This window comes from Callorhinus ursinus, unplaced genomic scaffold (genome assembly GCF_003265705.2).
Source record: "Callorhinus ursinus isolate GAN/ISIS: 27379988/994484 unplaced genomic scaffold, GSC_fseal_2.0 scaffold17, whole genome shotgun sequence".
NCBI lineage: Eukaryota > Metazoa > Chordata > Mammalia > Carnivora > Otariidae > Callorhinus > Callorhinus ursinus.
The window spans coordinates 13,978,417-14,001,118 of record NW_027397079.1 but is presented as its reverse complement, the minus strand read 5'-3'; the positions used below and the strand labels follow the sequence as shown (position 1 = coordinate 14,001,118).

Sequence of the window (22,702 nt, the reverse complement as noted above, 5' to 3'; positions counted from 1 at the left end):
TTCCAATTCCTCCTAACCCGTCAAAGTATTTTTTTATAAATAAAGAAACAAGGACAACAAGCAGCACTTTACAATATTCATATCAATCAGCACACCTTTATATTATTAGCTGTCATTCCACATTTGAACGAACTGTCTTCTAAATACGGACTTAAACCAAAAAATTAATACCTCAAGAAAGGATTAGTGTTCTCCATTTATCAGTAAGATCCAGTAATGAATGTATTCTTACCTCAATCCGTGATTCAAAACGGTAATTTCTTTTTACCCTTTAGCATTCTCCTTTTACCTTGACTTTTGTCACTTTTTACATCGAATGCTACCTACAGTAATGTGAATACAGCTCATCTGCCTCTTGGTGGATACTTTTCCTTCTGTTTTCATTACCATCTAACACATGCATCATCATACATGGAAATGTCTGACGTTACTCAACGTTTAAGTAAGGTCTCTATCCTGTAGTGTTCTCTCCTTTCAGTAATAATGGCTCCGCTTAAATCCTGACTCACAAGCATTCTGTTACAACATGATTATGACAACCATCATGTCTGTTCTTCCCTGAATGGTCAATATGTTCACCCTTTAATTAGGACATTAGTAAGATATCCCAGAAATTATTTAAACATTTCTTTGACACAGTCTAAACTTCAAAGTTATTTCAGGGTTTTGAAATTCTCTTTAGTAAAATTGGGTCAAAAAAATAGAACAATAGATATTTTGTGGGGCACCAAAAAGACTTCTAAGATATTTGCTCTTAAGCAAATATCTTCCTAAGTCATAATATTTTGAACGTGATCATTTCACAGATCACTGTGATGTGTGTGACTCTTCCGGTCGGGGGGGGGGTTTGCCTGAAATAATTGCAAATAAACACTATATAACTATTTAAGCTGTAATATGAAGAGGGTGTTGTTTAATTGGACTCTTAGAAGAATGAAATAGGTAAAACATTGCACAGTTGGAATTTTTCAGGACTTGCCGGTCTTGTCCATGTTTCAGAAATGTACGCCTGGATTTTCAGTGACGCACATTAGCAGATGTGGATTTGAATTAGAACATTAGAGGACAGAAAGATGAACACTCTAATGGGAGGAATGAAAGGTTTTAAAATCTTAAATCACTGTTTGGGTCAAGATGAATCTCAAGAAGACTGATACTTGGCATACTCATTTCCCCAGATAACTGCTATGTAAATTGGCCACTGATTGATAGCATTTATTAAAATTCCAATTTAAAATGCTAATTAAGCAATGCCCATTTATACATATCAGATACAGGTTAGGTAAATTTTTATACTGGACTATACTGGAATATTCTACATATATATCTAGTTCTACCTTTTCTGAATACAAAACTAATTATTTCCAAATTGCACGAAGACAGTATCCCTTGAGAATAATCAAGGGGTTTCTTTGAACACAGTTGAGCAGCAGTGGCAACCCATGGGGAAGAGGGAGAGATGTGGTTTTAAACAGTTTCTCTCACTGAAAAGTAAAGGATGGCTTCCACATATATCTTCCCAAGAAAAGACACAAAGTTTTGTGTCCGCCCCCATCCATACAGTAAATCACTGTTATCTTGCACATAAAGGAGTCTACTAAAGAGTTCTATAGAGACATATAATAAGGCACACATTAAACTTGTATTTTCATCTGCTACGGTTTGCCATCTTGATGATATCAGGAATAATGAGCATTATGGATACTGCCTTTTATAACTTAAGCATTTCTTGTCTAAGATCTGCAGAATTCCCCACAATTCCATGAGCAGACACTATTAAATATGTTGAATTATGTGGCTATTTTATGTTGTGAATAAATAACCACATGGAATCATACTTGAGCTATTAAATGACTTTTACTTATAACTGAATTCAGTTCTTTAGGCATAAAAGCCTAATGACTGCACACCACAAGGAAGATTTTTTAAAAATGCATGAACCAAACCAAATCCAAGCAAATTGTATTAAAAAAAAAGTCCATGAATGAGCTGTTACTTCAAACTGGCACCAACTTAGCTTTAGTATTAAGAATTCTTCTGACCTCTCTCTACTTAAGCCAAAAATCTTGGGGAAAAAAATCACTTTAACCAAAACTAGGATCATTATCTTTCCTGCTAATGATTAAGTACCGAATCCATACTGTCAGAGATGCTGGTACAAAATCAAAATCAAACACTTTTTGCTGTACTAAACATACGACTATAACAACTAACATTGAGCACTTCATACGACTGTCACTCTCTTGAGCATTTAACACATTTTTATTTCTCTAAGCAAGCCCCTATGAAAAAGTAATATTGTTATCCCATTTTAGAGATGAGGAAACTGGAACTTAGGCTAATAGTGGTCCAATACTTAGAGAATACCAGAGCTTAAATTCAGCCCCGGGTGTCCTGAGCCTGAAGCTTAAGCTGTTTGACTAAATACTTAGTATTTAGTAGTTAAAACTGGTATTAGGCATGTAGTTCACTTTCAAAATCGAATGTGTCAGGATAAGCCACACCAAGGTTATGAAAACATGATATTCAATTCTAAATTATATGTGGATTTAGGAGGATGAAAAAGAGACACAGCACATGGTATTCCCTGTGTTTTGAAGTTAACTCTAAGAGTTAAGGTAAACAATAGTGCACATACTAGTATTCTCTGCAAGTTGGAATCTTATAGAGGAATAAAATAGAGTTAATAAACATTCCTGATTGAGGGATTGGCATAGGTCAATATGTATCTGTCACTCTAGAATTTAGTTTGGGGACTTTGTTAAAGATTACACATTTATTTGTAAACATTTTTTTCTTTTTAAAATAAACAAATATGTCAAAGACACTGTTTATGTCACCAAAATTACAGTGCACTGACATCAACTGGTACATAATAATTGTACAATTACTTTGGTACATGCTGTGAATAAAATTTTAGATTTCATCTTCTGTTTTCCAAAGTGTTTTTTTGTCAGTAGCAAGAAAGTCTCTAACAGCTATGTGGACGCTGTTGTAAGCTGACATAAAGCTGTATTTAAAATCATATTTCTGGGTCCTTTTTCCAATAAAGTTCAATTATCATTTACACCGGAACCAAAATAAAGGCTTGCGAAAAAGGCTCATAATAAAGTCCAATTCATAATTTTCACAGATGTTTACAGTAAATCTAAAAGGGTAGTATAACATCTAGGTGATTCTTTGATTTAACCCACAGAAAAATCCACCCACAATACAGCTTTTTATTTCACAACCATCTGCAATGACCCACATCCAAAATCGTTTCTAAAAGGTAAGTTTTCTGCTTTATTTGTAAAGATGTTACCTCACCAAAAACACAAATGCCTTCTGAAATCTGATACTATGTGAAGACCTAAGACTCTTTCTTTAGATCTCCAATCATGTTTGTTGTGAGTCAAAAGAACTGGTTCTTATTTTTGTCCTAATTCAGGTGACCTTGGGCAGGAGCATGCTGGGTCCTCCACAGCCTGGGCAGGCAGGAAGGAGGAGGAAGCAAGATCTGGGAGTGTGTGATGAGGTCTGGACTCCTTGCAGGGGGCAATCAAGCAATGCACTGTATCCAAAAGGCTTAGTGAACTTCAGCCCTGTGCTGGCAAGTATCCAAGTAGGAGGGAAAGGGGTAAGGATTCTCTAGTGGTGAGAGCGAGACAGGGGGCAAGAGAGCAGAGCTTCAAGAGAAATCCAGATGGTCAGCAAGAGTTAGGTGGGGGTAACTATGCCAGGAACTGGGCATACAGCCGGAGCCGAGGACCCAAGTCAAACCACCAAGTGTCCAAAGGCAATGTTAGAAGGGACTCTGTAGTAAAGTAGTGCGTAGAACCCTAGTTCCACGTACAAATCGCCATGATTGGGGAAGCACAGGAGAGGCCAAGTTGGAGTGCTACTCCTCCATGGCTGGTTGGAGACCAGGGCTGCAAGCAGCAAGACTAATTCTCAGGCCCACCCAGGGATGGCAGTATTTGTCCATGCTTGGCAACTTACTGGGTTCAACTTATTTTTATGTGTTGAAAACGAGAATACATTCCGGGTGGAGGGTCCTTTGAATGCATTCTTTGACAGTCCATATGTAAGAGATGTAAAGGTGATAAATAAAAATGACTGAATTATTTTAATTGCAGTCATTTTGTCAATCTGAACTCTGTTTCCAACCATCATTCCATTTACCCAACCCCAAAGCATATTTTAGTGTTAGTTCTCAAAAACACATTCTCAGTTAAATGTTAAAAAGCTAGGCAATATATCTTGAAGTTAAATACATTTCTACAAATACTTTGTCTTCTTTGTTCAGATACCAAGAATTAGGTACTCATTGATGTTTATAGGCGTGTAGTTGTCTATAGAAGTAAGAAGCTATCCACAGGTCAAATCCTTTGTGCAGGTGACAGAGCACAGAATCCCACAAACTTCTATAGTCACTCTTGAAAATTTATAACATAAACCCGTATGTATTAAGATCATTTTTGAAATAGTTTATTTAACAAGTCTTTATTGACAAATGAATCTAGATAATAATGTATTATTTTCAGGTGTTTCATGACATAGTCACATGCAACACATCTTTAATGATTTTTTTCCTATTTTGTGAACATAAATCATGTCTAAGCACATATTTTCATATGTCATTTTGGATGTAGGTATATGCTTGATCCCTTCGCTTTTCACCTGGCCAATTTCTGCTTGTTCATGACTTGGCTTAGAAGACAGTTCTTCCATTTAGTCTTTTCCTGATCCACTAAGAATAGTTGAAGGGCCCCCTTTCTGAGTTCCCAGTGAACTCTGTAAATATCCTTTTCATACTATATTCTGCCGGCTGTCGACTTGTCCGTAACTCCCTCCAGACCATAAACGCATGAGGGCAGGAACCACTTCTTTGCTGATTCCCTAGCACTTAGCCTAGTGTCTTGCACTAGAGACACTAAATAAATACTGATTTAGGAACGGGTAGATGGATGGATCATGAGAGACAAATAGTCCAGACTGAAGAAACTGCTTGCTAATCAAAACAAGTCTATCATTTGTATTTATCACACTGTTCTGTAATTATTTGGTTCTCTGTCTCTGTCTCTGTCTCTCTGTCTCACACACACCCCCTTAACCTACCCCAATCTAACCTAACCCACATTTTGAGGGCAGAGACTATGACCTAATGGCACCTAGCACCATTGATAGTTTGAGATCACTATTTTTTAAAACTATGAATGTATACTTTTTCATTGTAAGATCATGGAATTATAAAACTGGACATAAACTTAACATTTGATCTAACTTGGTCATACCCTTCTGGATCCCCAGACACAGATGAACCTATTTGTTAGTTGTTTGTTTGTTTTTTTAACCCCTACCCTGCCACATCCACTTCAGGTGATACATTACAATATTTCACATTGTTTACCATGAGCAATTCTATTTTGAAAGTCTCTACATCTCTAAAGCCACGATTTATGCCCAAATGCTCTTGCTCTGTCTTCAGTCGAAACAAGGAGCAGCTGGTTACCATTTTGTCAATAAGTGTCCTTCATATTCTTGAAGATGATTATTCTTAAAACTCCCCTTAAGATCCACATTGTCAGGCTAAATAATCTTGACTTTTTTTATTTGACTTTATTTTACCAGTTCCTCCTGGGTCTAATTTTCATCTCTTTCAGCATCTTAATGGCTATTCTCTGAACCTCCTTCACAGGATGTCGTGGGAGTGGAGAGTTGCTGAGAACCACGTTGACTGGGTTATCAGGCTCTAGATTTACAGCTCTAGGCCAAGGAACCGGAAAGAAGGGAAAGAGAGTGAAGCAAGCACTTCATTGGATATTGCTCTTTAAACATGCCAGCAAGGGGTTCAGAAGTAGGGAGAAGAGCATTTGTTCTGCGATGCACATTTACTAACCCATTCGGTCACCCTGACATTTCTGAGAATGGATGAGATGAGAGGCGCTGAGTGAATGGAATCACGGGGGTTGCCTCCATCCAGGGGGCACCGAGGGAGACAGAAGGCGAGGTCCAGGAAGTTGGCGACAATCAAGAGTGTAGCACAACAAAGAAACCCCAGAAGAGAGGTTTCAGGACCCCAGGCAGGGAACAAGGAAGGCAATGGTTAACAAAGCTCCATGTCACAGATTAATACTTACGCCTGAATTTGGCAGGAAGCAGAAATTTGTGGACTAAAGGAGAAGACCGTTTAGTGGAGCAATGGGGTGAATGTCGGATTTAAAAGCAAGATGGTGGGGAAACGGAGACAGCACGTCTGCAAATGAGCGTGTTTCTTCAAAGGTTTTCGGTTTGAACTTGACTTAAATTTATTGAATGCCTATTATGTGCCTGGAACACCTTAGGTGTTTTCACATGAGACGCCTTCTTTAATCCTCCCGGGGCCAGACAAGTTTAAACCTAGGGTAGAAAACTGTATTTCCATTACTTAAAATACTCTGTAGGGAAACATATACTGGTTCTTTTAGGCAAATTTCTACCCGAGGTCTCTCTCCGTCTGTAAAAAGCAAACGTGCTTCACGCGTCTTATTAGGGGCAGCTTCGGCAGCAGAAGGGGAATCACACAAAGACACCCATGGGGGAGAACTGAGTTTTCTAAAAAGGGGGAGGGGAGTACGAAGTAAAACACAGGTTGAGTCAGAGGCTGTCAGGTAAGCAGAACTCCAGTTGTAGTGTTCCTCGTCTTGGGGGCTGTCAGCTTCTGAGTGATAGCAAGCTTCGGGAACGGTCTCTTTCTTTGGAAAACCGGGCAAAAAAGACCTCTCTCCAGAGGTCTGGAGTAATTGAAAGGCAAAATAAGGACATCTCTTTAACCGATGGTGAGCAAGATGAATACATAAGACAAAAGATCCTGACCACCGAGGCAAGTGTCCAGGTGAAGATATCGGCACTAGACTATACAGGTGTTTGAATGCCTCCCCTCCTCGGTGGCAATTTGCTTTTGACATAGAAACTACTGTGAAAATACAGAGAGCTCTATGTTATTTTTGGCCGAAGGCCTTTGCAAGACTTTCAACAAAAGGTTTGTACAATGTGATCATTCAAATGAATTTTAAAGATTAAGGCAGAACAAGTTAAGAGTATTTTAGAATTAATTTCATAATATTACTCATTAGATCAATATATCACTGTGTCACTTTAACTACAGAGTTTCAGCTTTAGTGCAGGTGATATAAGCAGTCGGTACAAGCAGAAAGGCTCTTGTAGTTAGGTACGAGTCCATGTTGAATAACTGTACCTTTTTTGTTTACATTCTAGTATGGATGTGGGGTGAAATTTACCATTCAAGGAATTTCTGTCAGGGTTTCAGAAAGATGGTTAGAATGAGGAATTTTCTGACTGACAAAGAGCAGTTAGATTAGACTGTGATTAACAGCAATTTATGATTAGTGAGAGAGGCCCTAAATTACACCTAGGCATTTATTCCATAAAAAGCTTTTTCTATTGCATGGTGATTATTTCTAGCAAATTTAATAAAAACATGTAGTGTCATAATCAGTGTCAGGAAAATTCACGGCTGTAATTCAGATAAGCAGGTATCTTCAGATTTCTTGAATAGGCCCCACTGAAGCTGACAATAAAATGGGCTTGCTGCAAACTAAAAGAACCTAAAAGGCAAAAAGAGGCTTCAACAGTTGGTACACTGAAACCAGGGAAGAAACATCACAGCCCGCCCTTCAAGGATTCTCTACAAATTCTCTAGGAATCAGGAAATCTGTCGTCCAGACAGGACTCTTCTGATAGGCTGTGTGACCTTGCTAAGCTTTCCCTGATCTGGGCCTCAATTTTTCTCTCTAAAAAAGGAAATCTCTCAGGTCTTTTGAATCTTTTAAATGACCAAGCAGTTTCTTTGAGTTTCTTTGATGTCTTAGGATCCTAGTGTTCAGTTATTGGATATTTGGATTCCTGCATTTTCTTAACATTTCTTCTATTTCTACTCTGCCTTTCCACTCTCCCGATTGTTTTGTGGCCTGTCCATCCAATATCAATTTACAGATCAAACTTTTGTTTGTTTCTTTGGAAGACTAAGTTCGAGGGCCCACTTGGTCATTTCCAAATGTTGACTTCTTAAGGCAGATGTGATTTAGAAAGCAGGTATTTTCATCTTTATTTGACTCCATATATGAACATTCCATCAGTTGTGATACTGGCCACATTCCAATGCGTGTAAGAGGTGAAAGGTTCTTTCTTTCCTAAGAACAACCTTGGTGATTTTTTCCAGAAGCCAAGAGAGGTGACAAGGTGTATGTGAGTTACATTATTGTTGGTGGCCATCGTGTGTGTTTATTCTTTTTAGCTAAGATTTCCGTATCTTGCAAGATCCCATTCTTCTAATGCCTCTGTGTCCTATCGACAACTTCAAGTGAACTGTTCTACAAGGAAGAGGCTCTTGGTAAGCGTAGTCAGTATCACTACCAGTTTCCGGTCTTGAAGAGATCACACAACATCACCAAATGTTAGGACCCAAGAGAAACTTAGAGCTTATTGCTCAAACCTCTTACCTTCTCACAGGGCAGCGAGTGTATGTGACCCTAAAAAACAGACATCTCTCCTATTTATCACTGATCCTAAATATTTTTAGCATGATCCCCACCCACCCCATACTTCCTTAAGTGAAGAAACAGAAACATTATCATTTGCCTGAAGGCATCTGTTCAAGCCAAAGAACCACTGTCGATAGAAAATGAAGAATCTGGGCGCCTGGGTGGCTCAGTTGGTTAAGCGACTGCCTTTGGCTCAGGTCAGGATCCTGGAGTCCCAGGATCGAGTACCGCATCGGGCTCCCCGCTCAGCGGGGAGTCTGCTTCCCCATCCAACCCTCCCCCCTCTCATGTGCTCTTTCTCTCTCAAATAAATAAATAAAATCTTTAAAAAAAAAAAGAAAATGAAGAATCTCCTCGACCTTCACAGTCAAACATGAAACTGCCCCGCCCCCTCTGGTTAATGTGAAATTTAATTAATGTCATTGTCACTGGCAGGGAAAAAAATCTTTTCTTGAGCCTAGAATTAGAACGTTTATAATTTTCCACTTCTTTTTTTACTTCTAAAGGATCAAGGAGACTTTCCAAAGAGTAAAATACAAATCAATATTCAATTTTCCTCCAAATATGAAGAAATAAACCAACTTCCGGTCTTTCTTATTTCTGTACTGCCTGTGAATTTGCTGCTCTCGTGAGAGACTAAGGATCACCTTCCTCTGCAGAGACAGCAACTACAAATGCCTAAAAAGGGAATATTTGAAAATTCTTAAATTCAGTCTTCTGCCTTTTTCCCTATCCTATTTCAAATCAATTTCCTATTTTTTCGCATTCCTCCCGGCTGGCAGCTATTCCTTCTGGGCCTTTATCTGGCCCGAGGAAGACAGGCAGGCAAGCGGTTGCGTGTTCAGAGGCCCCAGGCTTGTTCCTAGGCTGGAGACAGAATGTCTAATCTCCATATTACCAGCAGCTTCCAACTGCCCCGCCTTAAGAAGCATCTTCACACTTGGGTCCACAGGTTGGGGTCCCCTGACTTTCTTTTCAATGGGAATTAAAAAAAAATTTTTTTTTCCCCCTTGGAATAAAGACTCTTATGAAAAAGGAAAACAATCACAATATTCAACTGGCAAGTCAAGTCACTAAAGAAAAAAAAAATGCACCTGCAGTGTAAATACTGAAGAATGGAAGAAGTCATGTAATAAACACTGTATTTGTAGAGTGCCTGAAGCAATACAATTGAAGTAAAGTAGCTTTCTCCCGCAACTGGCTGGCTCAGTGGGTTAGGCGTCTGCCTTCGGCTCAGGTCATGATCCCAGGATCTTAGGATGGAGCCCCGCAGGGGGCTCCCTGCTCATCGGGGAGCCTGCTTTTCCCTCTCCATCTGCCCGCTGATGCCCCTGCTTGTACTCTCTCTCTCTCTGTCAAATAAATAAATAATCTTTAAAAAAATAAAACAGCTTTCTCTGGCAGGTCTGGCAGGGAGAATGGACTCTCCTGAACAAAACCGAAACTTCCATAAAACCATGGAACTGGTGAAGACCACCAGCAGAGGCCGTGAAAAGATTTCCCCGCCCACCTCCACCCTCGAGGAGCCAGCTCCCTAAGTGGAAATGGCATCTAGCCTCCTTGATGTGTTTGACTCGGTCACCAGACTCCTCTCGGTATATATCCGGAATTATATTTTTGTGGACTTCAAAGACGCCCCGCTCAGAAGAACGACTCGCACCCGGGCAATTCCCCTGGAAATGCCGCACATCTTCTCTGTCTCCTGTGTCTGACGGATCTCTGCCAAAGGGGGCGCCCAGACCTTCAGTCCTACGGCTGTGGCTGCTTCCACAATTTCCCGGGGAGAGGGTGGGGGGGATGGGGGGTGAGGGGGGGTCCCACCCCGTGAAGGTGACTGCCTCGCACTCTTGGTAAGGACTACGCAGTTCTCTCCTTTTGAGTTTCTTTCCACGTGGATTTCTAAGCTGCCCCACCCCCTCCTTTTTCCCCTTTTGTAGGATAGAGCAAAAGAAAAAAAAATCATCTGGTCCAATCTCTGCGATATAGTTTTATAAAGTCAAGGAAAACAGGACAGAAAAGCAACTTACAAATAAAATACACCGATTTATTCTTCTTCTCGTTTAATTCAGTAAAGCATAATCATAAAGTTCTCACTGCAGTACAAGCTACTTATTTCCTGAAACCAGACTCCTCTTCTGATTTTCCCGTTCCCTCCGAAACTTCTCGACGCTTAGGGGTCATGTCCTTTGCCGGCTCTCCCCGTGCTCGCCGTGTTCAGGCGGAAGTTGCTATAGTGCTTGTATTTTCACAGGTGCCTCCTCTTCTCTCGCACTCTTGTTTTCTTTTTCTTTCCTCTGAAACCTTCTTTATTCAAGTCTCATTTCATTACCTCTGTCCTAGGATGTGTCAATAGCTCTGACATGGCCTCTGCATTCCCACTCCAATCCATATTCCAGGCGAGTCTTCCTAAGGACTTTCTTGCAAATGTTCCTCCCACGCTCAGATCCTCATTGGCTGCCTCCTGACTACAGAATAAATCCAATCCTCAAGTCTGTTACCTAAGAGGACAATTCCAGGCTCAACTCGCCCTTGGCAATCTGATTTTTCTCAAATACAACCCTACCCTTTCTGCCACTTGTAAGTCACGTTGCTCCCTTTTCTTAGACACCCTCCCCTCTACCTCCCTTCATCCCTTTTCTCTCCGGACCACCGCCCCCCCCCCCCCGCCCCCAAGAAGCCTTTTCTTCATCTCTGACTTGCACAGTCATTGCCATCTCTCAAGGCCTAATTCACAAATTATGTTATTCCATGATTTCAATTCCCAGCCCGGCTCATACCCAATCACTTAATGTCTTCAATAGGATGTCCTACCGGCATCTTAAATGGAACATGTTCAAAGCTAAAATAATCATCTTCCAGAAACTTCTATTGCTTCTGTATTCCCTGTGTCAGTGAGTGAAACCTGTGTGTCCCCAACCCCCCCCCCCAATGCCCAAGAATGAAACCCGGATGCCACTGTCTCGTCTTCTCTTCTATCAGCCCTGCCCCCCACACCACATCACTCCAGCAGCCTTCCGCCATCTTCACTATTTTCCTCACCATAGTCATTGTCTTCATTAATGAAATCCTCATTTCCCACCTGGATACAGTATCATACCTGCCTCCATTCTTGGCTTCTTCCAACACATTCTTTACACAACACTCTGAAAAGATGTCTCAAAATGAGAAATATAATCATATCGATTTCCTGATTGAAAAATTTTAAATGACTCCCCACTACCATTAAGATAATTCCAAACTCCTTAGTAGGGTTTATAAGATCCTTTGGGACCTAGCCGCTCCTTGCAGCTTTTACTATAGTTAACGGTTTCTGGCACTTAGCAAAGGCTATTCCTTCTCTTTGGAACAGATCCCTCCTTGGCTCGCTTCTCTTTGTCCTTCATGTGTCAGCCCAGATGCCTCCGCTTTCTATCCGGAAAGTCTCCTGTCCCCTCATGGCTAGATGCCACCGGACTATTGCAAATTCACTATACTGAGAAAACGTAACAACCACAGCCCTTACTACACTGTACCTATTGTTTCAACATACTTCCTGTTGTTAAATATGATTGGCTTAATATTGGTTGAACAAAAGAACGGATATATAAGGTATTTAACTTGACTACTGCCCAACATAAAGACTTTACATGTTAGAGGAAATTATAATAAAAATATATCACATTGTGCGCACATCCAGGTGGTTATCCAATAAAATAGTAAACAACAAACATATTTTGAATTCCAACCTACCTCAAATGTCCTTTTACTCAATTTTTGCACACAGAAATTTTATCTGTCCTTTGGCATTTAATGTCATTTTCTTCTCAAAGCCTTCCTTGACCAATAAGTTGACATTAATCTCTTCCTGTCTGTATTCCCCTGGCTCTTCGTTTCTGATTGTATTACCGCATAATTCCCAGTACTTGTGGTGGCTGTTTCAGAGACAATTCTAATGCAACATATCCAAAGTCAAACATATTACATGTCACACTCACGCCTAAAGCCATTCCTCCCTCTTGCCCTTCGTATTTCAACTCATATATTTCCCCCCTAGTTGACCAAGGTAAAGTTGCAACTGCCTTTTCTTCAACTCCAACGGAGAATCCATCACCATATCCTGTTGCTTCTGCTCCCTACATAGGTCTTGAATCTTACCCCTCTTTTTTTGTCCATGCAACTGCTGTCCGCACTTAGATCCTCATCATCTTGTGTCTGGATTTTTACAATAGCATCCTAAATATTCTCTCCCTCTTCTTCCCTTCAACCTTATTGGGTCCCTCTTTCCACTCCTGCCAGAGTTACTTTTTAATAACACAAACCCTGCTTGTATCTCTACTTTGCTTCCTACAAAGCCAAAGTTAACCTCCTTAGCAGGATGCTTTAGGCCTTTTATAACAGGTCCTGGGCCTTTCTTTTTAATCTTCATTTGCTGCTTTTCTTCAACCCACCCCAGAATCTTCCTTCATCAAATTGCTACCTACTGCTCCTCAAATATTCTTTGCCTCTTTGCAGGGTAAGGGGCCTATGCACATTCTTCTATACGTTAACTAGCAAACTCAAAGGAATCAAATGTTTCTTCTACCTGCCACCTTTTGTTACTCACCACACCAAAACCACAGCTGTATCATCTACCTCTATGATAGCGCTGCATGGAGGCCTGATGAAAACTAGAAACCATGCGCCCAGGAGTCAGAGAGCCCTGAGTTCAAATTCTGCCTCAGCCTTACTTTCAGACTTACTAGATGTCTGATCTTAGGGAAATTAACCGACATTTCTGAGTCTCAGCAATGTATGTAAAATAAAAATAATGCAATTCCTATGTCATTGGCTTGCTGTGAAATTAAATGAGATAATTTCTGACACATACCTATCATAGAGCTGAAACACAATAGAACCTCAAAGGCAGGGTTCACATTTCATTCATTGTTCAAGCCCCCACAGTACTTAGGATGTCTACACACTGAATAAAGTTGCTTCATCTGAACTGTATTTATGGCAAATTTTAAATTACCATGGCTAATACAACTGTAGCTGTTAGATGATCACTTGGTTCTACAGTAATAAAGATTTAGAAATTTTCCAAACGTTAAAACTAATAATTTGAATTTGACTTAAATTGTTAAAGCAGAATAGTTTTACTCCCTGGCACTACTGGAAATATTAATTCAATCAATCACTTTAGGCGATAAATTACTTAAAAATTAATATTGCATCTAAAGAGTTTAAAATATAGGTACGATATGAGTAAAATCAAGTATTTAAGTATTTCTATTTTTATCATACTCATCTGGAGCAATATTGAAGAAACTGCTCATACAAGTTATATATGTGCATGCAAATATATTTCATAGTCAAAGGTAGTACAATAAAGCACAGCACTGATTTAAGTTATAAAAATTAAATAATTTTGATGGACACAAATAACAATTAAAGTTAGTTCTTAATATCCAAGAATGCCAAATAATGCTTAACAGTCCTATGATATTATGGAATTGGAAAAAGATTTTGAGACAGAGGTAGCATCATTATTTCTGACCCAAATTAGCTATGTGTGAATTGGCAAATATTCTTTGAGTCTGGAAGAGGCAAAGATTATTTTCCTGTTTTTAGAATAGCAACAGTCATAAAACCCCCAAATACATTTCCCCAAAGAAAATCAGGGAGTTGGTTAGAGTCTTTGGAAAGAAGTAGCCTCAGGATCTGTTGGGTCAAAAGACAGAATACATTTCCTAGCGCTGGGAAATACTGGACCTTGCTCTCTGTATGTCACGCATATCTCCACGCAGATTAAACTGTATTCATCTGTTGGGCTTCCTGGACCAGGGAAGCACTTCTGCTAGCATAATCTTCGTAGTAAGAATTAGTGACCATCAGAGAGATAGGAAAAACAACAATACAAATCATTCCCTCATTATCTTGTTTGGTATTATTTACTTCCTCTTGGAGAAATTGAAACATCGGGTGAGGAAAATTGAGCAAAATAAAATATTGTTAAAATTCATCATATATTTTTAGAAATATCTCTTATTATTCTAATGCATGCATTTATGATAAAACACATGGGCTGCCAAAGTCACACAAAGCCTTCCAAAAGCCCCCTTTTTTTGGATTCCCTGCTGGGCTTCATGGCATCACTCCTGCAATTCCAGTTCCACTTGATTGACTGAATCCGTAGCTGACCCAAAGAAAGCCAACTATTGGCAAGGCCAGCGTCCATAAAATGGTCTGCCATGATAGGTCTCCCCAACATGGCTGTGCTGTCTATGGGATGGAGTCTATTCTCCATCGATTAGATCCTATACTTGGGAAGATGGATCTGGAGATGAAACTGGAGAACATCAATCAGCAGCGGAGGCAGAAGCAGAAGGAAAGAACATGTGACCGGACCAGGTAATTATAAATAGGTGGCTATGGATATCTCTTAACACTCACTCCACTTCCCTAAAACCCAACTGAACAGCTGCTGATGTGTCATGATTGACATTCGTTTCTTCCAGGCATATTGAAATGGGTCTCCGTTTTTCTCTTTCTTTGCCAAGTCTTTATAATAATTCTTTATCACCTTGGTGACCCAAGTACCTCTAAATCCTTACTTTCTAAAACCCCCTCTTGTAGTCTCCATCAACATTCTGAATCCAAGTTGGTTTCCTCCATATCTTGGGTTTGTTAATACTTACTCACAAGAAATGTCTCTTTAAAAATGTGCTGTATTTATAGCAAATACATTTTTTTTTATTGCCAAAATGTTTTGAATAATCGTCTGTCAATCACATTTCCCTTTTGTGGGAACAGAAAGGTCAGCAAGTTGGCAAAAAGAAAAAAAAGTGACAGCTCTGGCCAGGGTTTTGGTAGGTGGGATAAAAAGTCACTTCTCATGTACACAGCTGCGTGTAATGAATGCAACATGTTTGAGGCCTATTCTTGGATCAGTTCCCCTACATTTTAAACTCAACTTTTCTTGGCAAGATTTCTGGGGCCATACTGTGTATGTGTCTGAATTCCTTCAGCCAAAACCTCTTAATATGAAAATTCAGCAGTATTGCATTTTGTGTAGATGTCATGACTCAAAATCCAGTCTGTTTTATGTACCATATGAATCAGGACTGACCTCTGTATTACTACAGACTTATTTTTAGCACAAAGTGATATTTATCTATGTCATTTTCTATGGCCGTAGATAAAAATGGGCACATATATTATCCTGTAGACTTAACGGTTTATAAGGAATATGTACAGGGGGAAAGCATTTTTAAGTGAATTAACAGAAAATACGTAAAACCAAAACCACAGCCTTTTACCTTAATGAGTAGCAATCCTGTTGCAGAAAAGAGAGCCAAGAAGTTCCATGCTGGGGAATCCAGCTTCCTCTCTCTCCCAAAGGAGAAGTTCCTCTCAAAATATGACTATCCCTCCATAAAACAAACAAAAAGCTCCTTCTTGCTTGTTTAAGCTTTCTCTGTGTTCTGGAACCAAAGCTATTATTTTAAAAAATAAATTTTCAGAAAGACTGCAAATGTTATCTCAATCATTAATGTATTTGGAAGTCTAAGTGTTAAAAGTAATGACACAGCCTTTGTTTAATTGGTATAAGGAAAAAGATGAATATTTTCCGGAGCGCAAAAAAACCCTACAATGTTTTAAGTTAAAATTTATGAAGCTGAAAAGTCTTATTGAGCGGATGTCTAGCACTCACCCAGCATATAAAGAATTTGAATATCAAACCTAAACATTAACACAAAAAGATTTTGAAAATAAGCTAGAAATCATGAACAGATGCCTCAGCATGGAAGAAAACTAGAAATACAAATATGCAAAACCAAAAGGCAAATATTTTGGAAACATGTTTGGAAACTCATTATTTTTCAAAAGATAATGAACATTGAGGTATTATATTTTCTGTCTGAAAGATTAGCCATTATTCTACAAATTCAATAAATACTCATCATTTTGAATTATACTTATCAAAGTATTAACTTTAGGTTCAGAATCATGTAAAGTTTAAAAATACTTGTCAGGTCAGATAATGGGATGATCACATGTTTTTATACAATGTTAGTTAAGGAGAACGAGAGAATGATCTGGGCCCTAAAGAAATCAAGGCACTGAAATAAGGGCTAACTATTCTGAAATGCAATTAGTTTACTGAGAAATACATTAATGACTAAATTAATCCCTATTTGGTTTTAACTTGTGGTACAAATTATTCCAAGTTGATAACACAATCAAGATGATTAAAAAAAATCATTCACTCCTTTATTATTCACATTTCTGCAAAGTGTCCTCAGTCGCTGTCTTTGGTAGTTTTACCAGTTTTCAGGTTGTTGCTTTGATTTTATAATTTTTCTAGAGTAGGGCATCTGTTCTTCATTAGGTTTTCAAAGTCAAAGATTCAAAACTACATAGAATACTATGAAGGGGAGCACAGCATGCCACCCCAAAATGTACCACTTTGGCATGTGGATTATTTTGATCAGAAGTCAAGACCCAGCAGACTCAGGACAAACTTCTCCTTCTCCCTTACCCACGTAAAAGAATTTAAATAGGGGGCCTGACCTAGGAAAAGAGTTATTACCAGAGATAACTTTATCTAAAAGACCCATCCACATGGCAGGGCAAACATTTGATTACCAAACATCTGCTTTCTAATCTTTCTGTGAATCCCTTTTGAAGCCCCAGGCCTCTCTCCCATCCTTAGCTCAGGATGACATAGAAGTCGCAACCCTCTGACTTGTCCTTCAGTCTCATATCTTTGGGGCTCTTCTAGGTACAAAAATAAATTTGTTTTTCTCCCATTGATTTGTCTTATGTCAATTTAATTATGAGACCAGCCAAAGAAGCTAGAAGCAGGAGACTTTTTCGACCCAGACAACTACATTCTCAATGGGTCTCCAAGATGTGAATGGAGGAGCTACCCATACAACTAGTTACTTTCTTAAGTAAACCCATTATTTGTTACTGTAGAATATTGTAAAATATTCATGAGAACGGGACTTACGGTCCCTTTGTAAAACTGGCACTGCTTCAAGTCAAAAGAGACATTTGCTCCCAAACTAAATTATATATGGACCATTTTGGAAAGGAATGTATAATAAACCATTGCAGAAATTCTATTATGTTCAATTTCCACTTTGTTTTTGATTCAACTTTTGGTCACAAATTCAGTTGAGTTCATTCAGCAAAAGGCAGCACTCTATTTGATAGGCTGGAAGCACAGGGTTTCAGAGATTAACCAGGGATCCAGCAGGTTAGAACTAGCCATCCTTGTGGGCACTCTGAAACATCTGTGTTTCATCAGACTCCAGAAAATGCAGTACATACCACAATGAAAAAATTTCCTCCAACCTCTCTCCCTTTTTAATGGAATGTTTTACCAAGCTTTGTTTTATGTGTTTGACAGAAAATAAATTACTAAGATATAGGAGATTACCTGAAGATTTGTGATCCTTACAGGAAAGGTTAATATGAGTTAGACAGGATCAACATTTAGGATATCTAAAAAAATATGAATGCTTCCAGTAGTGGTCTTAAGCAAGCAGAATAATTTGTGTTGTTCAACTCCTTTTTTTTTTTAAGAAATAAAAACAACAAACATCTTCCTTGATTGCTCTAGAGACTATAATCGAGTTCAACATAATGCCCCAAATTATACAAAATGTTGTTTATTTTCTGAAGCCAGTATTTAAACAGCACAACAGTGAGTATGGAGTGAAAAATAAAGCGTTAATGAAAAATAAAAAGTCATGTGGTTATCTCCTTGGATGACTTTCTTCATTAAAAAAAGTCAACTAATGTAAGAAATGGATATTCTCAAAAAAATATGAAGGTAAGACTTAAATGTGCAGGGACTACATTTTGATGAGACATCCCAGAAATCTTTCATATCTATATCATGCCATATCATCAAAGAGAATAGTCAGTTTTTACCTAATATTTCTATATTCATTTGGGACATACCTAGTGAGGTTCAATATAATTTTAAGAGATAATGTCAGCAAAAATTTAATTAGCTTACAAAAATGGCACTTTTCTCTCCATTACTAACTCTTTCCCCCTTTAAATTCTTCTTAACCTCAATTGTTTAAAAAACAACAAATCTAGGGACTGTGGGGAGGAGGAGGGTGATACTCTATCTTGCCCTCACTTTTCTATGGAATTAACTTAAAAAAGAGGTCAATTTAGTTTATCTTAGGCTGACTGCTTCATTTTTGTCCAAGGGTTATTTCTTTTACGGGTGGTGGCATGGCAAGACTTGTGCAAAATCCGCAGATAAAACATGTGCTTTGAACATTCTTATGTTAAATTTTTTTGGCCATGTACATTTTTAAAAAATCAGGCCTAAACCAGAGATGACAGCATTTAAACAGTCAAGATTTAAAAAGGCAGAATAAACTAAAAAAAACAAAACAAAACAAAACAAAAAACCCAAAATCAACAGGGAAAATAATTTCCTTCAATATTTGCTTTCTAAGGGGTAAATACCAGAAAGAAAGTGACTTTAACTGAAAGCCTTAAATCTCAGAAAGATGAAAATGCAAACTGCCATTAAAAATTTATTAAAATAGTTTCACACAGAAATTTCTAAGAAACATTCTGTTTATATTTTTGCTTTTGCATTTTTTCAAAAAGAGCTCCTAGTTGAATTGTCACATGCGCTTTTAAAAATGTTAGTTAGCTCTTTCTCTTTGATTGTAGGCAATCATCATATTGCAACCAAAGAAAATACAGGAAACATTGCTCTGGTCAACCCCGTGAAACAGAATGGAGTGACTACCTGTAGCTTGTTCACCTGTAGGGTTTCTCTCCCTCCCAAGTGGTTTGTTTGTTTATTTATTTATTTATTTATTTATTTATTTATTTATATTATTTTTTTTAATATATATTTTTTAAGATTTTATTTATTTGTCAGAGACAGAGACAGAGCACAACCAGGGGAAGCAGCAGAGGGAGAAGCAGCTTCCCACTGAGCAGGGAGCCTGATGCGGGGCTCCATCTCAGGACCCTGGGATCATGACCTGTGCTGAAGGCAGATGCCTAACCAACTGAGCCACCCAGGCATCCCTCCAAGTGTTTTATTTAAACATTCATATGCTCATATGAGTGAAACCACTTTTTCAAAAATATATTTGTGGGGCAATGATAACCCTACCTTAATTATTTCTTTGAGTAATAGAACATGGTAAGATAAAGGGATGGAACTTTTTTTTTTTTAAGATTTTACTCATTTCTTTGAGAGAGAGAGAGAGAGCAAGACCGAGAAAGAGAGCGAGAGAGGAAGAGAGAGAGAACACAAGCTGGGGGACAGGCAGAGGGAGAGAGAGAGAAGCAGACGCCCCACTAAGCAGGGAGCCTGATGCGGGAATTGATCCCAGGACCCTGGAATCATGATCTGAGCCTAAGGCAGATGCCTAACCGACTGAGCCACCCAGGTGCCCTAGGATGGAACTTTACATTTCTTTTTCTCCATAATTAGAATCTGGTAAAATAAGGACTAAAGTCAAGGTAAGGTATACATTCAATACTCACTGAACTTAAGTAAAGCTAAAATGCATCCAAATATATTTCCTTGTGCCTCATAAGTAGCCCATTAGAATATATTAAAACTATTCTAAATCTTAAAGTACAGCTTATTAGCAACTGCCAAAAACATTCTCTCAAAATTAAACATATTATTGTTATGGTTGATAATAAACAGGTGTTTCTTGTTTCTTGTTTTAAAAATAAATTGGCCATCTCGGAGTCTGGGGTATTAACATATGAAGCTCTGCGTATATTTGAGAAAACAAGAGCATCTTGTAGTAGTATTGTTCTCTCGCGTATTGCTGATCTTGAACTTTCGATTTACAATTTCACTGGGCTTCGTTGACTCCAGTTTTGAAGCACAATTTCTCAGAACACTACATCCTTAATGCAGCACATTTCCAAACAGCCTGACAGAATAGGCACATACTGACCACAGCTGTGAAAACTTTATACAATGGATTTCATATATCCAGAGCTATTTGGGACTAAACTTGAACTTCGACAAATACCAGGTGATCTGCAAGAAAGAGTTTTCAGGATGCGAAGGTGTCACGAATATTTTCTTTTCTGTCCACCTCTCTTCTCAAAGTCTGACAGAGAGACTATTTATACAACCTGAGCAGAACTCTGAAAATAAAACGATAGTAGAGAACATTCCTAAAAACTCACACACACATAGGAGAACAGAGGGAACAGGAAATGCGAAGCCAGCCGACAAGAGATGTGGACAGATTCTGGAAGGTGGAAAACAAACGAACAGTTGAAAGAAACCCGGCAAGGCCGGCTGAGGAAGTTAAAGCAAGCAAGGGTCAGCAGAAAGGAAAACCAACCAGGGCAAGTGGATTCCTGCTCTAGAACGTCTGAGAAGCTTGGCAAAGAGACTCCTCGTGCTCCCAAAGTTTGGTGTATGGAAAATTAATTGTTAAAGTATCTTCCTGACCACGCCTTAGAGGCTATCTACCATTTGTTTTGTAAATATCATAAAAGAGAGAACCTAAACTGAGTCAAATAACTAAGTTATTTGTTAGTCAAACTAACATGTCGAGGTTAAGAGCAAGGACCGTGGAGTGAGACTGTCATCTGCTAGCCCTGTGGCCTTCACATCTTAAACATTCTGTGCTTCAGCTGCATCATCTGTAAAATGGGGGTGACAATAATAATACCCACTTCCTAGAGTCACTAGAAGTATTGAGTGAGCTGCTACATATGTAGCATTCTTAGAATGGCACACGGCAATTATTGGTGATTATTTTTTCATAAAGCTGTGAGAGTCACTCTAAAAGCAGTAAAATTAAAAAAAAATTTTTTTTTGTCCACATACATTTAGCACCTTCTTTCCAAGAAGTTTGATCCCAATATGCAGTGAAATTGAATGGCAAGTCGACTCTAATTTCAAGTTCTTTCTCCAGAAGGGACGATTTCCAGGTCTCCCCTAAATCCGGAGAGAATTCTTAAATTGGTTTCTTGGGACCTTTCCTGCTCAGTGATGCCCTAATTTACACTTCATAATTTGCAGCCTGCACGTGAGGCATTCTTGAACAGTCTGAACTGAAACGAAATTCTTATCATAATTAATTTTTAAGGCAGCAGGGAGTTGGTTATGAGGTTACCAGAAGCCAACAACAGAAGCCACAATGGCAGGGTGACAATAGGTCACAACAACTCAGCTCTGCCTTGCGTGTCACCACGGAAGAACCCTGTTTGGTTTCAAAAGATGCAACTTCATTCCAGGAGGCCATTTTCCAAAGCACTACAGACCGTTGCTTGCTTGGCGTTAGTCGCCTCTAACATTACAATTGACACTCTTCTAAAGGCAATCTTTTTTTTTTTTTTTAAAGCCTAGCTATCCATTGATAAATAAGCACCTTTATGGCGTTATAAAATTTTGGCAATATAAAAATTTGCATGGCTTCAGAAGCGTTTTATGGCAGAGGAGCGCATTTGCATGACAAATCGTTTTTACACAGACAAAAAAGGGAGACTGAGCTTGGAGATGAGGGATGTTCTACCACAAGCATTTAACAAGATAGCTTAAAACAGTTTCTTCCTAACCACAGTGGGATTAATTTCCCAGGGTAACTGCCTACAACAAAGACCGACTTGCAAAACTGGCATTTAAATCTGACCTTCACCTGATGGTAATCCAGGAGGATGAGCTCCAGCCCGAACCCAGGAATTCCAGAAGGGCCACTCTGGCCCCTGAGGTCACGGTTGGGAAGATTTGGGCTAGCCGGTTTGGAGCGAGTTAAGTTGCAAATCAAGCATTCAATGTTCCCTGCTGATTAGAAAGAGCTTTGATTGTTTCTTCTGCCTTTTTTTGCATAGCTCTTTTCATTCTGTTTTCTTTTGTTTTAAAAGAATCCTAATAAGCATAAAAATAGACCTGATCCATATGAATGTGAGAGCAGAAATCTGAGTTTTCTTTGATTCTTTCAGATTGTCACATTTTGGCCTTCTTGCTTGCCCTCAGTGCACTGAAGAGGAAGATAGTTATGGCCAGAGGCTAAACGTTTACTAACAGAAGTTCTTTTGGAACTGTTCAGAGAATGTACAGCAATGAATCGGAACCAAGACCAGATAGCTCTCATTTAGTTCATGTTTCAAAGCCATCCATAAAGCACGTAAGAAGGGGGGACACTGTGATCTAGAAGGGTGATTCTCTTGTGCCAGGGCTCATG

General features: G+C 38.9%; 1 protein-coding gene across 1 annotated transcript in view; it reads right to left on the bottom strand.

Moving 5' to 3' along the window:
• Positions 1-22,702, bottom strand: part of TENM3 (teneurin transmembrane protein 3) — a 1,496,942-nt gene that overhangs the window by 346,855 nt on the left and 1,127,385 nt on the right. The window lies entirely within an intron of this gene.